Consider the following 26,121-nt stretch of genomic DNA (forward strand, 5'->3'; position numbering starts at 1 on the left):
CCCTTATACGATGAGATGGACTCTGACCTCACGATCTACCTTGTTGTGACCTTGCATCTTATTGCACTGCACTTTCTCTGTAGCTGTGACACTTTACTCTGTACTGTTATTACTACCTCAATGCACTCTGTACTAACTCAATGTAACTGCACTGTGTAATGAATTGACCTGTACAATCGGTACACAAGACAAGTTTTTCACTGTACCTCGGTACAAGTGACAATAATAAACCAATACCAATACCAATATTCCACCACCCACCTACATTAGGGGTAATTTACAGTGGCTGATTAATATATCTATGTGCATGTTTTTGAGATGTGGGAGGAAACCGGAGCACACATGGTCACAGGAGAAATATGGAAACTGCACCCACACAGAGGTTAGTATTGAACCTGCATCACAGGAGCTGTGGGGAAGCAGCACAACTAGCTGCACCACCATGCTTTTTATGCAGCGCAAAAAGGTTCAACAGATGTATTTTATCATAATTCACATTTTACTTTTGCCTAATAAGAATTAAATCTCCTGCTTTTACACATCTTCTCCCATTCCAGTCCATTACCTTTGTGTCAAGAAAAGATTTCACTGTTCATGTAGATTTAGAGCCCAGTTGAGAAAACCTGACACTGCCATTGGGTGGCAGAAGAACACTAAAAGGTAAGTCAGCTCACATGCATGCTCTGATTCGCACACATTTTCAAAGCAGTTGCCTTTTGTTACCAAGGAGACCGTGACATTCTTCATAACAGAGGCAGTGGAGGTCAAGGGTGATTACATTAAAGCTGTCCTCGATCCACATTCAAAGAAAAAAAAACAACTTAAACACAAATGGACTATCTAATCCTTTCACAAAGAAAGATGGATCATAGCAAGAGTAACTTTCAAAGAAGAGCCTGTTTATTGACAAACACCCTGCCGTCTGTGCAGCAATGTCGTAACTGCAACAATTAATTGTGGATACTTGTTCGCAGTAATGTTTCTGTATTCCTCTCATGGAAAGGCTACGAGTGATGTGAGCAATAATGGTATAACATTTGCTATGACAAGTATGGAAGCCACCAGCTACAGTGTGTATTCAAGACGGCCCAGTGTTTTAAATGTAAACAGATAGGGCACATTGCCAGGTCACCCACACTTTTAATTACACCTATAATATATTAGTGGTGTCAATTACAGAATGCACATTGATTTCTGCTGTTCATGGAGCTGCTACATGGCCTGAAATGGGCTCACATTGAGCTGGCTGCTCTGATTGTTCTAATTTGTGCAGGTGATTTAAAGAGTCTAAAGATCCCTTGAATAATGTCATCTCAGGCCTGCACTTATCGATGTTGATCAGTGCACCAGGTGTCCAAGGTGCAGCACAAGAGGCTGAGAATCATGGCGGCTGGGAGGTGTGCACTGGAAACCCTCCAGGATGGGAAACTCTGGGGCAGTGATTTCCTAAGCTTGGAAGAGCCAGCAGGGAAAAGAACAGGTCCAGCGCTCACAGGGATCCACAATCAGAGCTGCATTATGAACAAGATGTGACTGAAGGTAAGGTGAGCAACATTAAGAAATTTTAAGTTAAAAATTGTTATTACTGGGTTTGCCAGACTTCAAAGTATTTTGGAAGCAGTATATAATAAGATAAGATAAGATTTCTTTATTAGTCACATGTACATCAAAACACACAGTGAAATGCATCTTTTGCGTAGAGTGCTCTAGGGGCAGCCCGCAAGTGTCACCATGCTTCTGGCTCCAACATAGCACACCCACAACTTCCTAACCCGTCCGTCTTTTGAACGTGGGAGGAAACCGGAGTGCCCGGAGGAAACCCATGCAGACATGGGGAGAACGTACAAACTCCTTACAGACAGCGGCCGGAATTAAACCCGGGTCACTGGCGCTGTAATAGCAGTAAGCTAACCGCTACAGAACCGTGCCTGCCGATTACGCATTGTTAATGGAGTATTGGTCCATGTTAAGTTCTGGGAGTTAGAGTTGATGCTGTGATAAATTGAATTTGTGGTTACATTTGGTATAAGACATGAGATTTGTGTTTTGGAGTAGTAATGGGTAGTCTACAGTCCAATGGTATGAACATTGAAGTTTCTAATTTCAGGTAACATGCACCACTGTGTTCCTTTCTTTCTTCTTTTGAATAGTCCAGAGACTTCCTGCTAGAATTAACAGAAGGCTGTGGTTCCAAAGCACGTGCGGGTGTAGTAGAGTTACATGGATCTCATAGTGGGAGATAGGGGGCAACCTTTGGCTCCAGATGTACATATTAGTTCTGTGGAACTCGTCAGAGAATCAGCACTTCTTCTGAACCATTAGGAAAAGGATTTTTCACCTACCTTTAATCACCTCAACAACTTTCTATTAGAGTAAGGATGGGTTAAAAATGAATGTTATGAGATTCTGATATTTCCACCTATCACCTGCCAGCTCCTGCCTCTTCCCCCTTCCTGCCCTCTTTATACTGGCTCTCTCCCGTCCACACTCCCAGACTTAATCCACGGTCTCGACTCGAAACAGCAACCATCCCTATGCCTCCACAGATGCTGCCTGAACTGCTGAGTTTCTCCAGCAGTTTGTATTTTACTTGGAGTAGTCATTTACTGAGTTTACTGATACCAGGAGCATATCGTGTTGAATTGTTAAGTCTAATTTATTTTGCAGCATTATAGTTGAGAGGATTAGAAACAAATTTAAATGTTTAGCTAAATTTATAGATGTTAACTGAGTGCATATGTGTTTTGTAAATAATTGTATGATTTTATATTGGATACAAATCATTAATGGATAGAATAATTTAATATGTAGATAGTTGTTAACATTGAGTTTGTTACTTTGTTTTAAAGGTACAACACTGGAGTACATAACATGGATATATCCTTGTAATTTTCAGTGTTTAGTTTACAGCTTTTATTCTGGATTTTCCATGCGGGAAAAAAGTTGCTTTATATCTCCATGAATGAATCCTTTAATTATTACTAACACACATGACAAAAAGAAACACTACAGATCTAAAAATAAAACAGGAAATGCTGGAGATACTCAACAGGTGAGGCAGCACCTGTGGAGACAGAAACAGAGTTAATTGTTCAGGTTGATGACCCATGCTCCCATCTCAAAGAATTCCAAGCTCATTGTCTGGCCATTTTCTTTAACCAGGAGTCTTCACGTCGGACTACAAACTCTACCGAATTCCCAGTCCACTTAGACCCTTGCCTCTAGCCACTTCCCTCTCTAGATCTATTCATTGCTGACCATTGACATGACACTGACCATCCCAATTTCCCACTGCTCTTACTCACTCTAGTCTTCATCCCTCCGAACCTGCAACACTCTGCTCACTAAGGGACAACCCCACATCATCATTGAACCTGATGCCAAAGGCAGTGCTGTTGTTGTTTGATGAACTGACCCTTACCTCACAGAGGCTAATGGCTGATGCCTACCCCTACCTCCCTCAACTGAAGATCAAGCCATTGTCTCCCAGACAGTCACTGACTTCATTTCCTCCGGAGATCTTCCCTCCTCAGCCCCGGCCTCATGGATCCACAACCATGCACAGACCATTTCTATCTTGCCCCCCAAAAGCCACAAGCTGATAGACCCATCGGATGCATGCTGCACCAGTTTAATGAGAGTATGCTAATCTTGCATTCCAATCCCATCACATCTTTCCTCACACCAAGTAGTTTCCATCCCGCTATGTTGTGTTCCTGTATGCAATTCATCCCCCACCACATCTTTTCCACTTCTATCTAACTTCCATCCCAACCTTTGTGGTTCTATGGGTCATTCATTCCTAATTTTTCCTGGAATATCCTTGTCTTCCCCACCATAAGTGCAAGTGCTGAAAGCAGCAAGAAAACTAGGCAGCAATTTAGTACTCCCATCTGTCATGGAGATGGATTGTTTGCATTATCCCTGATGTATGTTTAGGCTGCGAGAGCTTTCTTCACTACTGAATCACTAATGAGTCTCCAGAGACAATAAAATAAAAAGAAAATGTCAACTCTAGAAAACAACTGACAAGATTAGGATAAATTAAGCCGAGGCAGTGTTGAATTTGAGTGATGTTGCAGAGGAAGAAGTAGTCAGGCTTAAAGGTGGTGTGAATATGACACCCAGACTTAATCTGACCCTCTTAATTGTGACCCTCCCAACCATAACCTTAACCCAAGGATGCAAATGGTCTGTTTCAGAGATCTACATGGAGAAGGAAAGGGTTAATGGCTAGTGACTAGAATTTGCGATGAAGATGATGGCTTTGGTCTTCCATATATTTAATTGGATGACAAAATTCTATCTCAACTGTTCACATTGCATTCAGCACTAATTTGTCTGGCCCAGATGTTGGTAGTGACTAAATACTGATCATATGTACGATATAAAACCTTAAAACATGTTACCTTGAAAACTATAAATCATGTCTTCAATCTTCCAAGGCCATTCTTACTTAATAGCTTACAAATCATATCTCTTACATTCATGGACAAATGATTAATGTATATAACAAACAGTGAGGATCCCAGTACAGACCCCTCTGGTATCTTTATTCAAGATGGTCAGCATGGACATGGTGAAGCTAAAGGCCTCTTTCTGTGTTATATGACTCCATGACTGAATTCATCCCTATGACTAACTCTGGAACTCACACGTTGATTGATCTGATAAAAGAAATAGTGGTTTAAACCTGTAAATCACGAATCACAGATGGCAGAGACAGGGAGGACAGTATTAAATCCCTATTGGATACTCTGTGTTCGGCCTGGTGGGTGAACTCTGGGAAGTTTAAGAAAAACCAACTGCCCAGAGTTAAGTTCACAAACTCATATTAAAATTCCTCGAACCAAGAAAACGACAAAACTAGCCTGCCGTAAAAACAGAAAATGCTGGAAATATTCAGCAGATTAGACAGAATGGGAAGTGAGGTTAACTCCATTTTCTGAATTTTTTCTCTTGATTTCACTATCTCTAGAGATTCATTAATGCATAAAAATATTGATTTTCATTTATCTTACTTACTCTGAGTGTTTCCCAATCACAGCCTTTAGTGAGGACATTACAACAATTGACCTATGGCCCCTCAACCCTGTTCTGTAATTCAATGTGATCAATGCTTATTTGATCTTTGACCTCAGTTCCACTTTTAGTTCTCTCCCCCTTAATCTTGATTCCCCTGTGATAGTCTGACAATCCCAGCCCTGAATGATTTGAATGACTACCTCAGCGAATTGTGGATGCAGAATGAGTTGTAAAAGTTCACAATCCTCTGGGAGAAGAAATTCCTCCTCAATTTACGCTTCAGAGATTGACTTAAGTAACCAGTCCCTTATCCTGAGATTCCAAACTCCCCATGTGCTTGGACATAGATTGATTTTAGCTCATACCTGTTCCGATCCATGCTCATAGGGGTGAAAACTCTGTGTTCAAATGTTGAGATTTAATTAGTAAAGTATCTCTGAGTTTATCTGTTAAAAAAGTCAGCAAAATGTTGAACCCAATGCTTTCTCACTCTCTTTCTAGAAACAGGATATCCCAAAATATCCACCCAGAAATAGTTTCCCCTTAAAAACAACACAGTAGCTACTGTTAAAACCATTCAGCCCTTTTATACTGCTCTTCCTTGTACAACCCTTAATACCCCACCATCAGCTATGTAACTTCACCCAGCAAGTACTGAACTCTAAAACCCAGAAAGATTTTTGATTCCAGCTCTGTGATAAGTTGAGTAATGGTAGCTAAGGTTATGATAAGAACTGCATAACAGACCACAGCCATGCTTTTGGCAATGGGTGAAAATCTGTCAGTGTTTTTGCACATGGTTACGATCCAGTGAGCCCTGCTGGTTAGGTTTGTGTGTATGATGGCAAGACCAAGATCAAGATTGATTGTGTTACTTCCCTATTTCCCACGATTTCCTATCATCTCTCATAGAATCACAGATAACCATGGAGCTGTTGCAGCATGGAAAAAGGCCACCCAGCCTATCAACTCTGTACTGGTTCTGACCAATAAGATAAGATATTTTGTTAGTCACATGTACATCAAAACACACAGTGAAATGCATCTTTTGCATAGAGTGTTCTGGGGGCAACCCACAAGTGTTGCCACACTTCCAGCGCTAACATGGCATGCCCTCAACTTCCTAAGCAAGTCCAGTCAATACAGTACAATACAATCCAGTCAGTGTCATTCACCATGTATTTCTCCGTTGCCCTTTAACTTATTTCTCTCGCATGCATCTATCCAACTCCTTTTTGAAAGCCGTGATTTCACCCCTGTTTTCTGCACCCTCTCGAATGCCTTCATATCCTTCCTGTGAGGTAGCGACCAGAAATGGATGCAATACCCTGGTTTGTGGCTGAACCAATGTTTTATAAAGGTTTGTAATGAATTCCAGATGAGGACTGCTCACTGTGTAAAGTACTATTTCCTTGTGACATTGCTGCTACCCGTGCTGTTCATTTCAAATCTGTGTCATCTCATTCTTCAAGCCTTCCACCAACTGAAACAATGTTTCTTCCTACACCATTGAGAGTGTGTACACTTCTTTCAAATCACCTTTCAACTTACAGAAAGGAGAATCACAGTTTCTCCAATCTATCCATATAACTGAAGCTCTCATCTACAAGAACATTTTACTGAATCTTTTCTGCACCCTCTCCAATGACCTCACACAGCCAGAATTGATGTAGTACTCTGGTTATAGCCGAACCAATGTTTTACAAGGTCTGACATCCTGTTTGCTTGTTCACTCTTATGCCTCTTATTATAAATTCAGGATCCTGTAGGATTTTTTTGAATCTCTTCCTGAACTGTTCTGCCCTCTTCAAATACTTGTGCACATTTACACACAGATTTCTCTGCTCCTAATTCTCATCTGAACTGCATCCTTTATATTAGATATCATATTACTTGGATTCTTTGATTATGGGGAGAGGGTAGAAGTGTGGAGGCCATAGGTCAGAACTGCCTGTCCCGCCACCTGCACCAAAATAATCCTTAAACCTTTTAAGGGTGGAACATATGTATAATGTGCATGTGTCTAATGTGGCCCTCCAAAAGTGGCAAGAGTTCAATTCACCCACATGCCCTTGCACCACTGTAGGGGTCAATATATGTCAGTGAAGATGCAGGAGTCAAAATTGGTGTGGGACAAGATATAGGTTACAGAGTTCAGGATGAATTAAAGTTTAAGGAGTGTCACAGCAACATTGCATCTGACTCAAAGCACTCTGTACAGAGGTAGTCCATTGAATGTGATTTGCTTAGACCATGACTGTGTGGCTCATTTGACAGTGCTCAGTACTTTTAAATGGTTCAGTAACTTTCCATATAGCCACAAGCAATAAAATAAATTAAATCATAAATTACATGTTGGGAAGTTAATGCAAAGCTAAAGCAAGCACCTGTTCAATACAAGGCAGAGAGAAACAGCCAGCAATTGAATTTGGTTAAAATATGGATGGTTCAATAAACTGTAAAACAATCAATTAATCCCCATCCTCACCACTTGAATTTCATATTGTTCAGAATGTACCTCCAGTACACATGCAGCTCCTGAGGAAAGAATGTCCATCTAAATCTCAGTACCCGTTTCCTTTGTATATGTCCCCAATAAGGTATTTACTCACATATTTACTCTTTATAATATCAATACAATACCACTAATCTCTTCTCATACACTCAAGCTCTTCCCTTACCTCCTCTTCCAATACTCTGCTGCACTTCCTGTAATCTGCTTAATTTTCAACTGACATTTAGTGTAAATGCCCTTCACAAATTACAACCTGGTGTCAATATAGTGCAAAAATTAAAACTCAACAATATAATACTAGTTGGTTTCCGTAATACTAAAAGACAAATGTCAAGGCAAAAATAAAATCAATCACATTGTACTCCACCAAAAGATTATTGAGATGTGGAGTGGGCTGCCAGGAAAGGCAGCTGAAATGAGTCTTGTAGATTGAAAAACATGATGATGCTGGAGGAACTCAGCAGGCCAGGCAGCATCCGTGGAGAAAAGCAGGCGGTCAACGTTTCAGGTCAGGACTCTTCTTCAGGACTGAAGATGGGAAAAGGGGAAGCCCAATATATAGGAGAGAAAAGCAGAGCAGTGATAGGTGGGCAAAATAGGGGAGGCAGGGTGGGCACAATGTGGTGAGAGGTAGTTGCAGGTAACAGATAGTGATAGGCAGGTGCTGGGGAGGGGGGGAGAGCAGATCTACCAGGGGATGGGTCAAAGGTATGGAGAGAGAAAAAGGGCCTAAAAAAAAGAGAGAGAGATTAGGAAATGGAAGAAAGGAAGAAGCATGGTGGGTCAGGGCGAAGGGGTGTGGGGATTACTAAAAGTGGGAGAATTTGATGTTCATGCGGATAGGCTGCAAGGCTCCAAGACAGAAAATGAGGCGCTGTTCCTCCAGTTTGCGCCTGGAATTCTCCTGCCAATGGAGGAGGCTGAGGGCCAACATATCTGTGATAGTGTGGGAGGGGGAGTTGAAGTGACTGGCAACGAGGAGATGCAGATTGCGGTTACAGACAGAGCGCAGGTGTTCTGCGAAATGGTCACCTAGTCTGTGTTTTGTCTCACCAGTGTAGAGGAGGCCACACTTGGAGCACCAAGTACAGTAGATGATATTAAGGGAGGTGCAGGTGAATCTCTGTCTCACCTGAAAGAACTGTTTGGGTCCCCGGATGGAGATGATGGAGGTGGTGTAGGGGCAGGTGTTGCAACTATGGCGGGGGCAGTGGAAAGTTCCCGGGGTGGGAGCGGGATGGGTGGGGGGGGGCGTGGAGGAGTGAACAAGGGAGTCGCAGAGAGAGTGGTCCCTGTGAAAGACAGAAAGTGGTGGGGAGGGGAAGATATGCTTGGTAGTGGGGTCCCGTTGGAGATGGCGGAAGTGGTGGAGAATGATGTGTTGGATATGTAGGCTGGTGGGATGAAATGTGAGGACAAGGGGGACCCTAACCCTGCTTTTCTCCATGAATGCCGCCTGACTTGCTGAGTTCCTCCAACATCATAGATTCCAGTATATGCAGTCCTTTGTTTCTCTAGTTTTGTAGATTGATTTGTTATAAATGTTATTTCTCCATTAATTACTTTTTCAGGTTCAATGTCACTGGTCCCACCAGGGGTCTCAAGTCTCAGTCACAGTCTCAAGTCTCAGTCATGATCTCAGAATAGCCAATAAAACAATTGGGATTTAGATGAGAAGAAATTGCTTCACTGAGGTTGGTGAACCTTTGGAATTCTCTGTTAGAGAAGGTTGTGGAGGACTAGTGTCACAAACCAGCAACAAAAGAAACACACTGAGCATGATTCAGTGTTAAAAACTATTTTATTAATCACTACTTATGATAATACGTAAAATAAAAGTAAAAATGTTAGTATGTTAGAATTCAAAAATATTAAACCTTGAACGTTAACCCCAAAACTAAACTCTTTGTGTGTGTGTGTGACAAAGTCCAAAACTCCCAGTTCTGGAATGGTTCTTAAAGTTCAGTTCCGCAAGCCATAAGGTGAAACATGAGCAAGGGCTTCTTCAACAACCACCGTTGTCTGAAGATAAGATGTAGATGTAGAAAAACATAGAGAGAGTACATACGAAATCCAAATGTTCCACAATGGAACCCAAACGACACTTCAGTGTTTACTCGGTAGTGACTTCCTCACCCAGAAAGCATCCGAACCGTGGTCGTCCACATACAAATACCTGTTTCCTTCTACAGGTCAGCAACAAAGTGAACTCCACCGGATTACTTCCAACTTCCATACATGGATTTCTATGGCAAACACAGTTATTGTTTCTCATCCATCGATAGAGAAAACAAGCAGGCTGGTGTCTCGCTCCCTTCTCTCTCTCTCTCCTTCTTCTGACTTCTTCAACAACGTCATTACGTCCTTTATCTTCTATTGACGTAAGCACGCCCCACACACACATACACACACACTCTCTATCTTAAAGGGACTTTCACTGAGTCCGTAACACCTCCCACCTAAAAAAAAATTTTTCCCAAGAAAAATTTTAACCGCGCATACAGTTAGTAATTTTAATAATTATCATGCTACACAACTACAGACTATCAGATTAGTACAGATACATGTTTCCCATTTAACATCGAGAAAGACAATCAGCAATCACATTATCTTTGCCTTTAATGTGAGTTATCATGAGATCAAACTCTTGCAAAATTAAACTCCAGTTTAACAGCCTTCTGTTCTTGTTTTTGACTCGGCTCAGAAACACCAATGGGTTATGATCTGTATACACAGTCAATGGTTTCTGAGCGGTGCAAACATATACACTGAAATGTTGCAAGGCTAAAACAAGCGACAGTAATTCTTTCTCTATGGTGGAATAATTCTTTTGATGCTCATTAACTTTCTTTGAAAAGTAAGCTACAGAATGGTCAATATCATCAAGGTCACCCTTCTGCAACAACACAGCTCCTGCAGCTTCATCACTGGCATCTACTGCTAATGAAAATGGCTTTTCAAAGTCAGGTGATTTGAGCACAGGATGGTAGCATAAAATGGCTTTCAACTTCTCAAATGCTTCTTGACAAGAATCTGTCCAAACAAACTTTACTCCCTTCTCTCTCTCTCTCTCTCTCTCTCTCTCTCTCTCTCTCTCTTCTTCAGAAGATTAGTTAGGGGAAGAGCAATATCAGCAAAATTTTTACAAAATTTTCGATAATATCCAACCATTCCCAAAAATCTTCGTACCTGTGGGAATAGGGAACTCAGATATTGCTTGAACTTTTGCCTGAACAGGAGCTTGCTTGCCTTGACCTACAACATAACCAAGATACGTCACAGTGGCATGGCCAAATTCACTTTTAGCCAAGTTAACTGTAAGGTTAGCCTTGGAAAGTCTTTCAAACAACCTTTCTAACGCAGAGATGTGATCTTCCCAAGTATCATTCCCAGTCACTAAGTCGTCAATGTAGGCATCTGTATGTTTTAACCCATGAATCACTGAATTAATCATTCTTTGAAATGTTGCCAGAGCATTTTTCATTCCAAATGGCAAAACATTGTATTCATACAATCCAGAAGGGGTTACGAAGGCTGAAATCTCCCTTCCTCTATCTGTTAATGGAACACACCAGTACCCTTTTAATAGGTCAATCTTTGTAAGAAATTTTGCCTTTCCCACTCTGTCTATGCAATCATCCACCCTAGGAATAGGGTAAGCATCTGACTTTGTTACAGCATTCACTTTCCTGTAATCTGTGCAAAATCTAACAGTTCCATCAGGTTTAGGTACAATAACACAGGGCGAACTCCAATTTGAAGTAGAATGTCTAATAATATCATTTTCCAACATGTACTTTATTTCCTGATCAACAAGTTTACTTTTTTCCACATTCATTCAATATGGGTGTTGTTTGATTGGTTTTGCATCCCTAATGTCAACATCATGGGTAATTATCGATGTTCTGTTTGGAACATCTGGGAACAGATTTTTAAATTTTAAAATTAATTCTCTCATCTGTTGTTTTTGTGAAACTTGTAAATGGTCCAACTTCGTTTCAAGGTTCTCCATGATATTTTGGTTTTTTAGTTTCGATGGAACAATATTTGGTCTAAATTGGCCTTCCTCAACATCAACATCAGGCATTCTAGAAACAACCTTTACATCATCCACCAAGGCCACAACTGAATCCCTCTCATAATGAGGTTTTAGCATGTTTACATGACAGAGTTGTGTTTTCTTGCGTCTATCTGGTGTTTTGATTATATATGTTAGATCAGTCACTCGAGATTCAATAACATAGGGTCCAGAAAAACGAGATTGCAAGGGATTATTTTGGCTAGGGAAAAATACCAACACCTTTTGCCCCACTGCAAATGTCCTAGGCCGAGCACGTCTATCAAAATATGTCTTCATTCTTATCTGGCTGGTTTTCAAATTCTCTCTCGCTAGCTGGCAGACTCTCTCCAACCGAGTTTTAAATTTTTGGACATAGTCCAACAGACTCAAGTGCACTTCCTCATTAACCCATTGCTCTCTTAACAACTCCAAAGGTCCTCTCACCCTATGTCCAAATACAAGCTCAAACGGACTAAATCCTATTGACTCCTGGATTGATTCTCTAACGGCAAACAAAAGTAAATGGATACCTTCGTCCCAATCCTTGGTGTTTTCAAAGCAATAAGTCTTCAGCATATTTTTGAGAGTAGAATGAAATCTCTCCAGAGCTCCTTGAGATTCTGGGTGATATGCAGATGATACAATCTGCTTTGCTCCCAGCTCATAGACTATTTGTTGAAAAATTTTTGACATAAAATTACTACCTTGATCAGATTGGATTTCTTTTGGCAAACCAAACAAGGAAAAAAATTTTACAAGAGCCTTTGACACCGTCTTGGCCTTAATATTTCTAAGGGGTATTGTCTCTGGAAATCTAGAAGTGGCACACATGATGGTTAACAAATACTGATTTCCAGTCTTAGACTTTGGTAATGGACCAACACAGTCCACAATCACCTTCGAAAAGGGCTCCCCAAAAGCAGGAATTGGCTTCAAAGGAGCCACAGGGGGTTTTTGATTTGGTTTACCTACCATCTGACATGTGTGGCAGGTTCGACAAAACATCACCACATCTTTTCTCAAACCAGGCCAATAGAATTGTTTCAAGATCTTCCCTACAGTTTTATTCACACCAAAATGACCACCCAAAGGCATACTATGGGCCAGGTTTAAAATCTCATCCCTATAAACTTTTGGAACAACAACCTGATGAATAACTTCCCATTCCTCAGTAACAGGAACATGAGGAGGTCTCCATTTCCTCATTAACACTCCATTTTTGACATAGTATCCAATTGGCACTTTTTCAATCTCCTCACATGAGAGTGCTTTTTCTTTCAATTCTGTCAACTCAGGGTCCTTTGTCTGTTCCACCATAAAATCCTTCCTCGACAAAGACAAATCTTTAAATTCAGGCTCCCTACAAGGATGTTGATCCTCCAGTGAAGACAGAAAAGTCTCAGATAAGGCATCATAATTTTCTTCCTGTTTAGGACTGTCCCAAGGAACCACATCAGACTGCATCGGACTGTCTGTCTTGGCTAATTCTCTAGCTCTAGCTCGAGTCACCGCGCATGATGGGTAAACATCTAGATCATTCTCAGACTCATCAATCCTTGGTTTGGTCGTTAACCGTACCACAGGAACAATTTCTCCATCTGCAAGGTCATTTCCCAATAACAAAGAAACTCCTTCCACTGGCAAACTAGGTCTTATCCCTATCTCGACTGGTCCTTCTACGAACTTTGACTTTAAAATCACCCTGTGAAAAGGGACAGGCATGGTCTCACCTGTAACGCCTCGTACTAGATTTACTTCACCAGTGTCACTTTCTTCACCAAAATTTAAAACACTGTCCAGCAAGAGAGATTGACTAGCCCCAGTATCTCTAAGAATTTTCACTGGCACCTGGGGTGACTCATCATTCAGCGAAACAAAACCCTCTGATACATACGAACGGAATTCTTTTCTCACCTCCTCCAACTTTTCCGCTTTTCCCTCTTGCAAGGACTGATCTTTAACAGCATCTCCTAAACCTTTTTGATTTTTAATTGCCTGAAAGCAAGCATTGGGCACAGCTTCCTTCCTTTTCTTCAAAAGGGCACAATTAGATATCACGTGGCCAGGTTTCCTACAGTAATAACAAGTACGCTCAACAGGTTTCTCCAGCCCTGGCTTCTTTTCATCTTTTCCTTTTTGATTACCTCCCAATTTAATCTCCGGTTTACCTGGATTGTCTTTGTAACTCTTTTGAAAGGTTTTAGGTTGTCCCCATTTGGATTTATGGGTTAAAGCATAATCATCTGCCAACCTAGCAGTTTCTTGTAAAGTTTCCACTGCCTTTTCATTTAAATATGTTGTTAATTCAGCTGGAACACATCTTTTAAAGTCCTCCACTAATATCAATTCTTTCAATTTATCAAAATCCCCATCTACATTTTTAGCCAGGCACCATCGTTCAAAACATATTCTCTTTCCATTGGCAAATTCCATATAAGTCTGATCTGCAGATTTCCTCAAGTCTCTGAATTTTTGTCTATAAGCCTCAGGGACCAATTCATAGGCCTTCAAAATAGCTTGTTTTACCTTGGTATAATCAGCTGCATCCTCAGCAGACAAAGCAGAATAAGCTTTTTGAGCTTTACCTTTAATCACACTCTGTACCATAAGAGCCCATCCTTTCCTTGGCCAGTTTGAACTCACAGCAACCTTTTCAAAATGTTGGAAATACTGATCAACCTGATCTTCAAACGGAGGGACTAATCGAACCTCCCTGCTGGCTGAAAAACCATCATCAGAATCAGATTCCGAACTCCTACGCTTCATTTGTAACTCATGCTGCCTCTGTTTTTCCTTCTCCTCTGCCTCAAACTTTAACCGAATTAGTTCCCGTTCCCGTTCAGCCTCTAACTTCATCTGAGTTAGCTTTTGTTCGGCCTCTAATTTATTTTGTTCTCGTTCAGCCTCTATCTTTAACTGGGTTTGCTCTCGTTCAGCGTCTAATTTCCTTTGTTCTCATTCAGCCTCTATCTTTAACTGGGTTTGTTCTCGTTCAGCCTCTAATCTCTTTTGTTCTCGTTCAGCTTCTAATTTATATTGCTCTCGTTCTGCCTCTATCTTTGCCAGCTGCACCTGTGCTATTTCACTGCCAGGAAACTGTTTTAACACTTCCTTCTCAAACACCTTCTTTTCCACATAATGGCCAGCTATCAGTCTCTGAATATCTGCCTTTCTCATAGACTGCTTTACTTCTGTAAGGTTTAGCCTTGTAGCAATCTTTATCAGATCATCCTTTTTCGCCACCTCCAATCCCTGTAGGGTTGGTGACTCCAAAAATGCCTTAATATCCATTGCTGCTGGTTTCCACACACACAAGCCAATTAAAAAGAATTTATCAGACCTCCCTCAAAAATCTTTGGATTGAATCCCGAACAAATCTCGTCAATCTGGGGAACGATCCCAGACGACACTCGTTAATGTTTGGATTGGATCCCGGACGAATCTTGTTAACCTTGGGAACTATCCCGGACGAGCCCCCAATTTTGTCACAAACCAGCAACAAAAGAAACACACTGAGCATGATTCAGTGTTAAAAACTATTTTATTAATCACTACTTATGATAATACGTAAAATAAAAGTAAAAATGTTAGTATGTTAGAATTCAAAAATATTAAACCTTGAACGTTAACCCCAAAACTAAACTCTTCGTGTGTGTGTGTGACAAAGTCCAAAACTCCTAGTTCCAGAATGGTTCTTAAAGTTCAGTTCCGCAAGCCATAAGGTGAAACATGAGCAAGGGCTTCTTCAACAACCACCGTTGTCTGAAGATAAGATGTAGATGTAGAAAAACATAGAGAGAGTACATACGAAATCCAAATGTTCCACGATGGAACCCAAACGACACTTCAGTGTTTACTCGGTAGTGACTTCCTCACCCAGAAAGCATCCGAACCGTGGTCGTCCACATACAAATACCTGTTTCCTTCTACAGGTCAGCAACAAAGTGAACTCCACCGGATTACTTCCAACTTCCATACATGGATTTCTATGGCAAACACAGTTATTGTTTCTCATCCATCGATAGAGAAAACAAGCAGGCTGGTGTCTCTCTCCCTTCTCTCTCTCTCTCCTTCTTCTGACTTCTTCAACAACGTCATTACGTCCTTTATCTTCTATTGACGTAAGCACGCCCCACACACACATACACACACACTCTCTATCTTAAAGGGACTTTCACTGAGTCCGTAACACTAGTTGCTGAATAAATTTAAGAAGGAGCTAGATAGATTTCTAGGCACAAAGGGATACAGAGAGAGAGCAGAAATATGGTATTTATACTGTCTGCTATTGAATTGAATGGCCTGTACCTGTTCCTATTTTGTATGTTTTCATGTTTGCATGTCTTTGGAATAAGTTTATACTGAATGCTAGAATGCAGCATCTTAGCACAAGGGAATCGACACAAGCATCTTAGGCCACTTTGCCTCTGTTTATTGGTAATTTACACCATATCTCTGTTACCTTTTATGGGAATAAATTGTGCTTGAAAATTGAAGCAGGATGGGCAGGAAAAGTTTGGGATTTCAAGGTTGGTGTGTACTTAAATGGCACTCCTGAACTGCCATTCAGATACCTGTAATGAGGCTTTTACTGGCAATTACACATGTAACAGCTGGATCATCAGTGATAGGTCTGCCCCATTATCGAGTTACCCTATTAGCCAGACCTTAAGTGCCTAATAAAGAAGGCCTCTTGTAATGCGGATTTGGATCATAATCCCACATATAATCCAACATGTACATTTTGTTTCTTACAGAAACTGGATTGATAAATGCCAATTGATGAGAAATTCCCAATTAGAAGTTATTTAATATACAAAAGGTAAATTATCAAAGTTCTCTTTATAGGGAAATATAAACTATCTTGTAACTACCATTCTGAAGAAGGCAATGACAAAGACAAAATTGTGCTTATTCTTCCTTGAGCAAGATTACACAACATTTGTCAATGTTCATTTTATATTTTTTCATTGAGTTTAATTCTTTGTTTTGTTTTGACAATTAAGCCTCTAAAAACTATTATTCATTGGAGGGCATTTCTGTTTACTGAGTGCCTTTCACAATCTTAGACAGGCACATAAATAGAAAAGGTTTAGAGCGGTATGGCCAAATGCAGGCAAATGGGATTGGCTTGGATAGATACCCTGATCAGCATGAACAAGTTGGGCCAAAGGGCCTTTTTCCACGTTGTATAACTATATGACTCTGTGAGTCTAATCTCGACATGTCACAAGTATTTCCTGAAGCGCAGTCACACATCATACAACCTACTTTTGTGAGCAACTGTTTTCAAACTTCATTATGAAGCTTATCTTTAAAAAAACATCCACTTTTAAATTACATTTTAATTAAAAGGTAACAGAGGGCTTCATTGAAATTTTGCTCAAAGCTAATTTTATTTCCATTGCAGATTAATTGACTTTCAGGAGAACTAATTTGAACTAGGAGATAATCCACAAAGACAACTCTGAGATCTTTTGGAAATGCCAGTTACATAACAAACACATGATTGCAGTTCTTCTATCATTCAGGTTCAAGAACACAGCAGTGTTACAGTATAATTTTGTACACAGTAAATAATGAAGAGTACATTGGTGCACAGGACTTGTTTTACTACGGATGGGTACAGATTGAGAATCTTTGGGATAGAAGAGAGTCTGCCAATAATCCTAGGTTTTGGCTAGGTCAGGGAGACATTAGCATCATGCCTACTGATGCCAAAGACTTTCAGTTTTTGATTTACAATACATCAAAAGTCAATGGGCTAAATTTTACTTACCTTTGGCCAACCGTTCCATGGGGAGCCACTGCTACATCCTCCTTGCTGGTCAGGTCATCTCTGATCTCCATGCTTGAGCATTGAATCATGAAGATGAGCGACAATGCCACTTGTTCTGCCATTGGACTCGCCACTGAGTCCAACAGCAAGCACTCATGTGCTGGGCAGAGGAGCTGCATGCACAAAGCTTGAGTATTGATTTAGGGTACTGCCATTGGTACATAGGGTACTGCTAAAGTATTACTTTAGGGTACTGCCATTTTGTTTAGAAATTTTTTATTAAGTCCATCTAGTTGGAATACACCACAACAAAGCAACTTGCAATGATTTTCTGAATGGTAAGTAACTGAGGAAAATGGTTTATTTATTTTCCTTTTGTTTACATTATCTTAATCTTTTAATTAATTTCTACCATTTTAAGACATTTTGAATTAAATATGCTTTCATCTCATTTTTCATAATATTATTTTCGATTAATTGAAGCACTGAAAATGTGTCTGATTATCAGAAACATTTAAAAGCAGTGCAAAAGAATTTTAACAGCAGCAAACTGGCGAAAGGCCTTCAGGGCATTTGAGTGGCGGGTCCTCAGGATCCACCGCCTGAGGCCTGCTTGACACTCATGGCATGCTCCACCTTGCAGAAGCACCCTTGACTACCAAGAGTCAGCTGGGTCAACCCTCGATATCCAAATCTGATTAGTGTTTGCAAACAGACACCAGGTGTCAGCACAATCCAGTCCAATAATTGCCCAGCAATTACTCACAGTGCTCCAGGTGGGCCAGTGAACACAGACTTACAATGCTGCAGTATGCCCGCTTAAAATCAGGAATATATACTCCTCAGTAACCTGGTGCCAAGGTTCTGGTTTATCCAGGAGACAGTGCTCTGTGTGAAATGGGGAGAAAACTGGAAAATATTCCAAAAAAGAGAGGAAATTAAAAGCAGCAAATTTAAAATAATGTCAGTATTTAACACAAATAACGGTGAATGAATAAAAGCAAAAGGCAGCAAGAAAACAAAGCAGGTGAAAGACAGAGTCAGTCTTGTGCTCCTGGTATAATTTAGTCATTTGTCATTGGGTCTGCTTGTTCAGCGTGTTGTCCTGCCTCAACTTCAGCAGTAGAGAGCAGTATGGCCATGATCACAAATCATACTGGGAACAGAATAAATTTTTGTATATCTGTGGATGAATTTTGATTATCCATATCAGAACACAAGGGGTTGCCTGATTAATAGTTTGATTCACAAGTCAAGATTGAAGCTGGGGGTTGGGGGAAGGCACAGATGGAAGATGCAGGTTAAGGGCTCAGAGGCAGAAACCATGGTGAGGTTTGGCATAAACAGCTGAACAAGGCAGCATGGGACAAGGTCGGTCTGCTCTTCAAACTCCGGCTCAGTGCAGACCTTATGCCAACTTCTTCACAAAGTTATAGTACAAAGTAGGCATACAATGTCCACGATACATCTGAACGACGGGATTAAAAACTTGACAATTCCATTCGTAGTTGTACTTTTTCAATAAATAATCAACTGCATTCTGATGAAAACCACTCAGAAAATCATTTACAATCAGGTCTCCAAGTCACATTCTTGCAGTGCATTTCAGCTGGATGGACTTAATAAGAAATTGCTAAAAAAATGTGGCAGTGATGACAAATTCTTAATAGCTGTCATTCCAACTCCTTCGGTGAAAAATTGCAATGTTAGGCCAATATATTACACACAGTTCTACTGAATATAATTCAATTTAAATCTAATCAAATTTAATTATTTCTATAACATATACCAAGTCAGAAATACAAACCCAAGAGATATAATACTTGGCAGATTTTGAAATCTGTTCTCCTCTTGTGTGTATTTTGGATCTCTCTCCCCGAGGATTGTGCATTGCAGCGGTAAATTTCAATAAGTCAGCAGTTTATGTCAATATTTCAACAGGGCCAAATTGATACTTCAACTGTCTCCAACTTGGGGCAGCCAGTTATTTAAATTCCCACACTTGAGCTTAAACATAACTAATTATGTATCCATAAAGCTTGTAATATGTCATTATTTATTCTACACAGGCAAAATAAATGAACTTTCCATTTTTTCCAATTACTTTAATATGTCTAGAAATTATCTCTGGTTAATGGTTATAAATGTGCTGTATAGTAGCACTGACAAGCTACATTTTACTTTGAAATTGACTTTAATGTACTAATTTCAGAAGCAGATTACACTGCACTCTTCCCACTATGTAGCATATTTAGTGCTAATAATGGGAGATGAATTTCTGGCTTATAGTCCTTTATATTATTTCTAGACATTCTCTGCTGTAGATCATAAAGTTGTGCCAGCTGAAAGCACAGTATTTGTTGTATGTCTGCCCGTTTCACTTGTACATCAATATCCGCCTGCAGCCTGCTATTAGGCTTCTCACTATTTACTACAAGCCAATTGTATCATCTCCAAACTTACAAAATTGTGCTCTCCGTATCCGGACTGGTTATACATAGCAAGTTATGTAACTGTCCTAATCTTCATGCCTGGAAGATCTACTGCATACTTCTCTCCAGTCAGCCTCACATTTGGTCAACATTATATTCTGCCTCCTTTCCCCAAACTAATTAAAGACCCAATTTACCATTGCCCCTGGAGTCACATGTGTCCATTTTCTAAATAAATCTGCTATGAGATACCATATGAAATGTCTTTTGAAAAGTCCATATGTACAGCATCCAGTGTATTACCGCCATATGAGAATGTGAGAATTAGTGTTGTTCTTCAGAATTGTCTAGCTACTGATTATAGAACGATTGTTTATTCCTCTCCATATTATTGCCGGAACCTGGGAGGAGAGGAAGTTCCTTACAAGTGAGTCTATCTCTACATCAGGTGGAGCATTTTCTCCTCATCCCTGTTCTTATGTTGCAAAGAAAGCTGAAAGATTGTGGTCAAACTTTTTGCTATTTTCACATTCAATTCCCTCGGCATCTTGGAATTGACTTGGATTGAATCAAGCCTTGTTTTAACATCCTTTCTATGTGTTTTCACTCTATCCAATATTGCAATATCTCTAATCCTTCTCTAGTGCAACATTTTTCACAAAGACAGATGCAAGGTATTCATTTAGTAATTCAGTCACAACCTGTGCCTCCACAAGAGGAATTCATTTCAATTGAAGAAAGTAAACTGATGAATTTGCAATCTTAACTGATATTAACTTTGTATTGTAGGTAACTCAATTCTATTCTGATTCCTATGAACTGCAATTGGTCCATCGCATATGGCTATATGTGTTTTTACAGAAAATATTAATTTATTTTAATCTCATTTTAAGTTGTTTGTTTGTACTATGATGTACATTCTTCTCTCCACCTTTTCACAAGTTGCTGGATGAATTCAAATTCTGCAAGATTTATAATGAGTCAAAAGTCCACACACTTTTGTCAAATGCATCTTGTTCTCCTCCGCTTGCTCCCCTGAAGGTATTAACCCCTTGCTAGGTACCGTTGCACCCTCCAACTCCAAGCCAAGGAGGTTTTTATTCATGCAGTGAGGCTAAATGCTGATTACTTGCAGGAAAAGTGCTTCACAAATGATCCAAAAATTATTTAAAGTGCGAGCTATTCCAAAAACTCAGCACATAATTATTCATTGTAAACAAGGCACTTTACACACCAGCATCATTTTAGACCATGTGCATTTGCAGCTCAACAGTGCACGGACCTTTATAATTATGCCTCACAGCAAAAATAGATCCTCTATACTAATGAACACTAGGTTGTTATTTTCCTAGTATAGATTTATACCCTGTGTCTTCAGCAGCCAGCTGAGAATCTAATGACTACAATGGCTGGTATGGATCAAAAGCCCTATAGCTAATATCACACAGATTTCTGTAGTACTGCTCTGTCAACACAATGGGGGAAGGTTATTCTTGGAAACAAACAGCTCAAGATGTTCTTTACAGTTAAAGAAAAAATACTGTAACTGGAGATTTTGTGTGAATGTTGGAACCCAGGGGGAGAGGAATTTTCTTGCAAATGAGTCTATGCTAATTTAGCTCTTTGGTCATTGTCTATAGGCAAATGTAATCTCATACTTCATTAAATGCTAGAAATGGATAACATATTAACTGATAGGTGAAACAGAAGGATATGAAATTATACAGCAATTTCAACCTAGCAAAACATTTCATGACACTTCACAGGAACAAAATTTGACTCTGAGGCACAGTAGTGTAGCGGTTAGTGTAACGCTTTACAGCGCCAATGACCCGGGTTCAATTCCGGCCACTATTTGTAAGGAGTTTGTACTTTCTCCCCGTGTCTGTGTGCGTTTCCTCCGGGTGCTCCGGTTTCCTCCCACTTTCCAAAAAGACATACAGGTTAGGAAGTTGTGGGCATGCTATGTTGGCGACACTTGCGGGCTGCGCCCAAAACACTGCATTACATTATGTGTTTCAATGTACATGTGACTAATAAAGATATCTTATTTTATCTTTCAGGCCAGATAACCAAAAGCTTGGTCAAAGAGGTAGGTTAAAGGAGTGCAATAAAGGAGGATGGAAAGACATGAATAAATTTAGAGAGAGAACCTTGACAGCTGAAAGCCACCAACAGACCAATAACAGCATTTGAATCAAGGTAGCAGAATTAGAGGAGTTATTATAGAGCTGGACACAGGGAAAGGCAAGACCACAGTGGGATATGAAATTATGGGTGAGCGTTTTAAAGCCAATGAGTTGCATATCTGGGAGTCAAAGCTAAAAGAAGCACAGGAGAATGGGACTTGCAACAGTTTGGTGATCATCAAGAAAACTTAGTTCAGGCAAAAAAAGGGAATGTAGTAATTGTTGCCTAGGTATAACATACTCCATTATCTGTAGTTTATGATTTACAAACTTGGAAGAATTTAATCTGGAGACACAAGTGGTTCTGAAGATGCTGGAATCTGGAGCAGCACACACAAAATGAAGGGTCTCGACCCGAAATGTCGACTGTTTATTTCCCTCCATAGACGCTGCCTGACCTGCTGAGTAGTTCCTTCAGCATTTTGAGAGAATTTAATCTGGTTCTCCTTGACTTTACAAAGTCCTGCCACAAGAGGATGCTCTCCGCGCACACTGGCCTCGCAGTCTGCATCCTGCTTATTTTCTTCTTTCTTTCAATAAAATCATTAAACATCTGCAATAAAATGGAGGGGAAAGAGCTTTTAACCCCTGAAATGGTAAGGTTGGGATGGATAACATATTGTGAAAAAATATGAATCCAATCCCAGTTGGTCTCCAAGCCACCCATTTTTGTTTTAAGCAGAGGCAACTGGGGGCAGGGCCAACCAGCTTGCATGGAATGGATTGAAAATTTAGATATTATAATGAGGTTGCGTGCAACACAATAAACCAATATTTTAAACTTAATCATGGCTACTTGAGTTTTCTGGGCCATGGAATAGCCACCAGTTGAAGCAACGCTAAAAGGATCCAGAAGCAGTGTCTTGCTAACTAACTGCTAATTAACTGTTTATTATTGTCACATGTACCAAGATTTTGCTTGCATGCCATCCAGATAGATATTTCCATCCATAAGTACATTGAGGTAGTACAAAAGGAGAAAAAAAGCAGAGTTCAGAATATAGTGTTACAGTTACAGAGAAAGTGCAGTGCTGGTAGACAAATAAAGTGCAAGGGCCATGATGAGGTAGATTGAGAGATCAAGAATTCATCTTTAGCAAATAAGAGGTCTGTTCAAGAGTCTTAATACAACAGGATAGAAGCTGTCCTTGAGTCTGATGGTACGTGTTCTCAAGTTTTTGTATCTTTTGCCTGATGGGAGGGGGGAGAAGAGAGAACAACCAAGTTGGGAGGGTCTTTGATTATGTTGACTGCTTTACCAAGACAGCAGGAAGTGTAGACAGAGTCCATGGAGAGGAGGTGGCAAACCCTTGCGTTAGGCACCAACTCCCTGTCACTCTGATCTCCTCTCAGCAGCAACCTCCTTTGCCCCACACTTTCAACAGCTACCCTGCTTTGGTTTCCATCCTCCCTTACGTTGGCTTCCTTGTCTCTAATCTCTTCTAACCCCAGTTTCTAACTCTTCTTGGAGCCTCTGGTTTGCCCCTAGTCTCAGCCTTGAGTTTCTCTTGGGCTCTGCTCTGGCATTAGCTCTTCCCCATCTCCAGGCTCCAATTTTGATTCCCCAAAATCCCCCTTCCCTCCCACTTCACCAATATCTCCCTCTGACTGGGGTCTGGTGCTGAAGGCCTCCTCACTTGACACTCAGACAGCCTTAGAACCTGGCTGGCTGCACCCAGGAAACAACCACAATTGGTCATCAGCTTTTTTTAAATTCATTCAAGTGATATGGGTTCTGCAGACTGAGCCAGCATTTAATTGTCCATCCCTAATTGCCCTTGAGAAGGTGGTGGTGAGCTGCCTTCTTGAACCACTGCTGTCTTGAGGTGTTGGTATGCCCACAATGCTGTTAGGGAGGGAGTTCCAGGATTTCGACACAGTGACGGTGATGGAATAGTGATCAAGTCAGGATGATATGAGACTTGGAGGGCAAATTCCACATGGTGGTGTTCCCATGTTTTTGCTGCCCTTGCCCTTCTACCTGGTAGAGGTCATGGGTTTGGAAGGTGCTGTCTAAGGAGTCTTGGTGAGTTGCTGCAGTGCATCCCATAGATGGCACAAATTGCTGCTATTGTGCGTCAGTTGTGAAGTGACTGAATGGGTGTGGATGAGGTCCCTATCAAGCCAGCTGCCATGTATGGTATCGAGTTCCTGGCATTGAATTCCTCAGGGTATGAGAAAAAAACGTTCTTGTGGGTTTCCTGAACTAAAAACATCCCCTTGACACCACCCCAGCTCCAAGTTACTACCCAGGCTCCAGTCCAAACATGCAGAAGATGTCTAGGTATGTAAAGCAGTGAGAACAAATGCCAGCATCACTGTATGATTTCATTATGAGAATTCATAGCATTATCTTTGTTATTTTCATGTTTTTGGCAGCCTGTCTGCTCTGCATGGCAATTTGCCTTATTAATAATTGCACTGTTTGGTACTCACCATCAGAAGCAATATATTATTTTCATTATTTATATCACCAACACTCATAATATTTTAGCACTGTAGGCCAGAGCTACTATTTACTGAATAGTTTGATTGCAAAATTTCTATTCTATATCTGTAGAAGAGATAGATCCTTTCTTTAACCCCAGGCACAGAATTATTTATACAAGGAGTGTGTGTGTGTGTGTGTGTGTGTGTGTGTGTGTGTGTGTGTGTGTGTGTGTGTGTGTGTGTGTGTGTGTGTGTGTGTGTGTTTTACCCTTGTTGCGATTTCCCCACGCTCGCTATCACTGGTCCGTGTGTGTGTGTGTGTGTGTGTGTGTGTGTGTGTGTGTGTGTGTGTGTGTGTGTGTGTGTGTGTGTGCGCGCACGCGTGTTGATCCTTACTTTTTCTTTCCATCTACTTATTCTCCCTTTCACAGGATAATAAATCTCTAGAACTCTCTAACCCCGAGGATAGAACATAGAACACTACAGCACAGTACAGGCCCTTCGGCCCACAATGTTATGCCGACATTTTATCCTGCTCTAAGATCTATCTCACCCTTCCCTCCCACATAGCCCCCTATTTTTCTAGTATTCATGTGTGTATCTAAGAGTCTCTTAAATGTCCCCAATATATCTGCCCCCACAACCTCTGCAGGCAGTGCGTTCCACACACCCACCGCTCTGTGTAAAAAAACTTACCCCTGACATCCCCCTTATACCTTCCTCCAATCACCTTAAAATTATGTCCTCTTGTGTTAGCCATTATCGCTCTGGGAAACAGTCTGAGATGGCTGAGAACAGATCATTAGATATATTTAAGATGGAGATAGATAAATATTTGAAGGATCAAGGAATCAAGGGTTATGGGGAACTGGCACAGAAGAGAAGATGAGACCAATTTAGATCAGCCATGATCATATTGAGTGGTGGATCAGGCTTGAGGGGCTGGTGGCCTACTCCAGCTCCTATCTTCTAGTGTTCTTGTGTAAACCTATCTTGCGTTCCCTCTATTTTTCCTTCTGTGCTTGTCTTCTACATTGAATTCTCTCACTCTAACTTACTTTCCTTTCCACTTCATCCATTATTATTTTGATTAAGGCAGATATGCCCAAATTCTTTTGCTCTACTCCACTTCAGAGAGAGAATTTCTGGCTCCCCTCTCCTCATTCTTCATAATAAACTATCAGATTTTATTTCTAATTGCATTCCCTTCTAACATATTTTTCTAGAGAAGTTTACCTGCAATTTGAAAACCTGAGGGTTAAGAAGAAACAATTGTTCCTGGTCTGTCCACTCCAGCCCCAGCTTCCAATTTTCCTGTTGCAGTGACACTATTAGCTTGCACCTTCAACCACTTGCCACACAAAAATATAAAAACCTAATCATTCAAAGTCAAGTCTAACCAATGGCAGACATCATTAAACGGCTTGCTGCATCAAATTATGACCAACAAATATTCATGTCAGGCACATTTCTATGGAAACATTTTGATTCAGCCATTAATGTTTGCATTATTCATTAGCAAGTGGCTCTAATTTATTTTTTATTTCTTACACTGGGTAGAAATCATTTTCCTTGGCAGCTTTTTCAGACACCATTCATGGCATCAAATTAAAATCTTATTAACCTTCTTCATTTCGCAAAGGGCCTTCTGTGTTTCATTTACATTATATTGAAAAGAACCTAATGAGATT

This window comes from Pristis pectinata, chromosome 6, assembly GCF_009764475.1.
Source record: "Pristis pectinata isolate sPriPec2 chromosome 6, sPriPec2.1.pri, whole genome shotgun sequence".
Lineage (NCBI taxonomy): Eukaryota > Metazoa > Chordata > Chondrichthyes > Rhinopristiformes > Pristidae > Pristis > Pristis pectinata.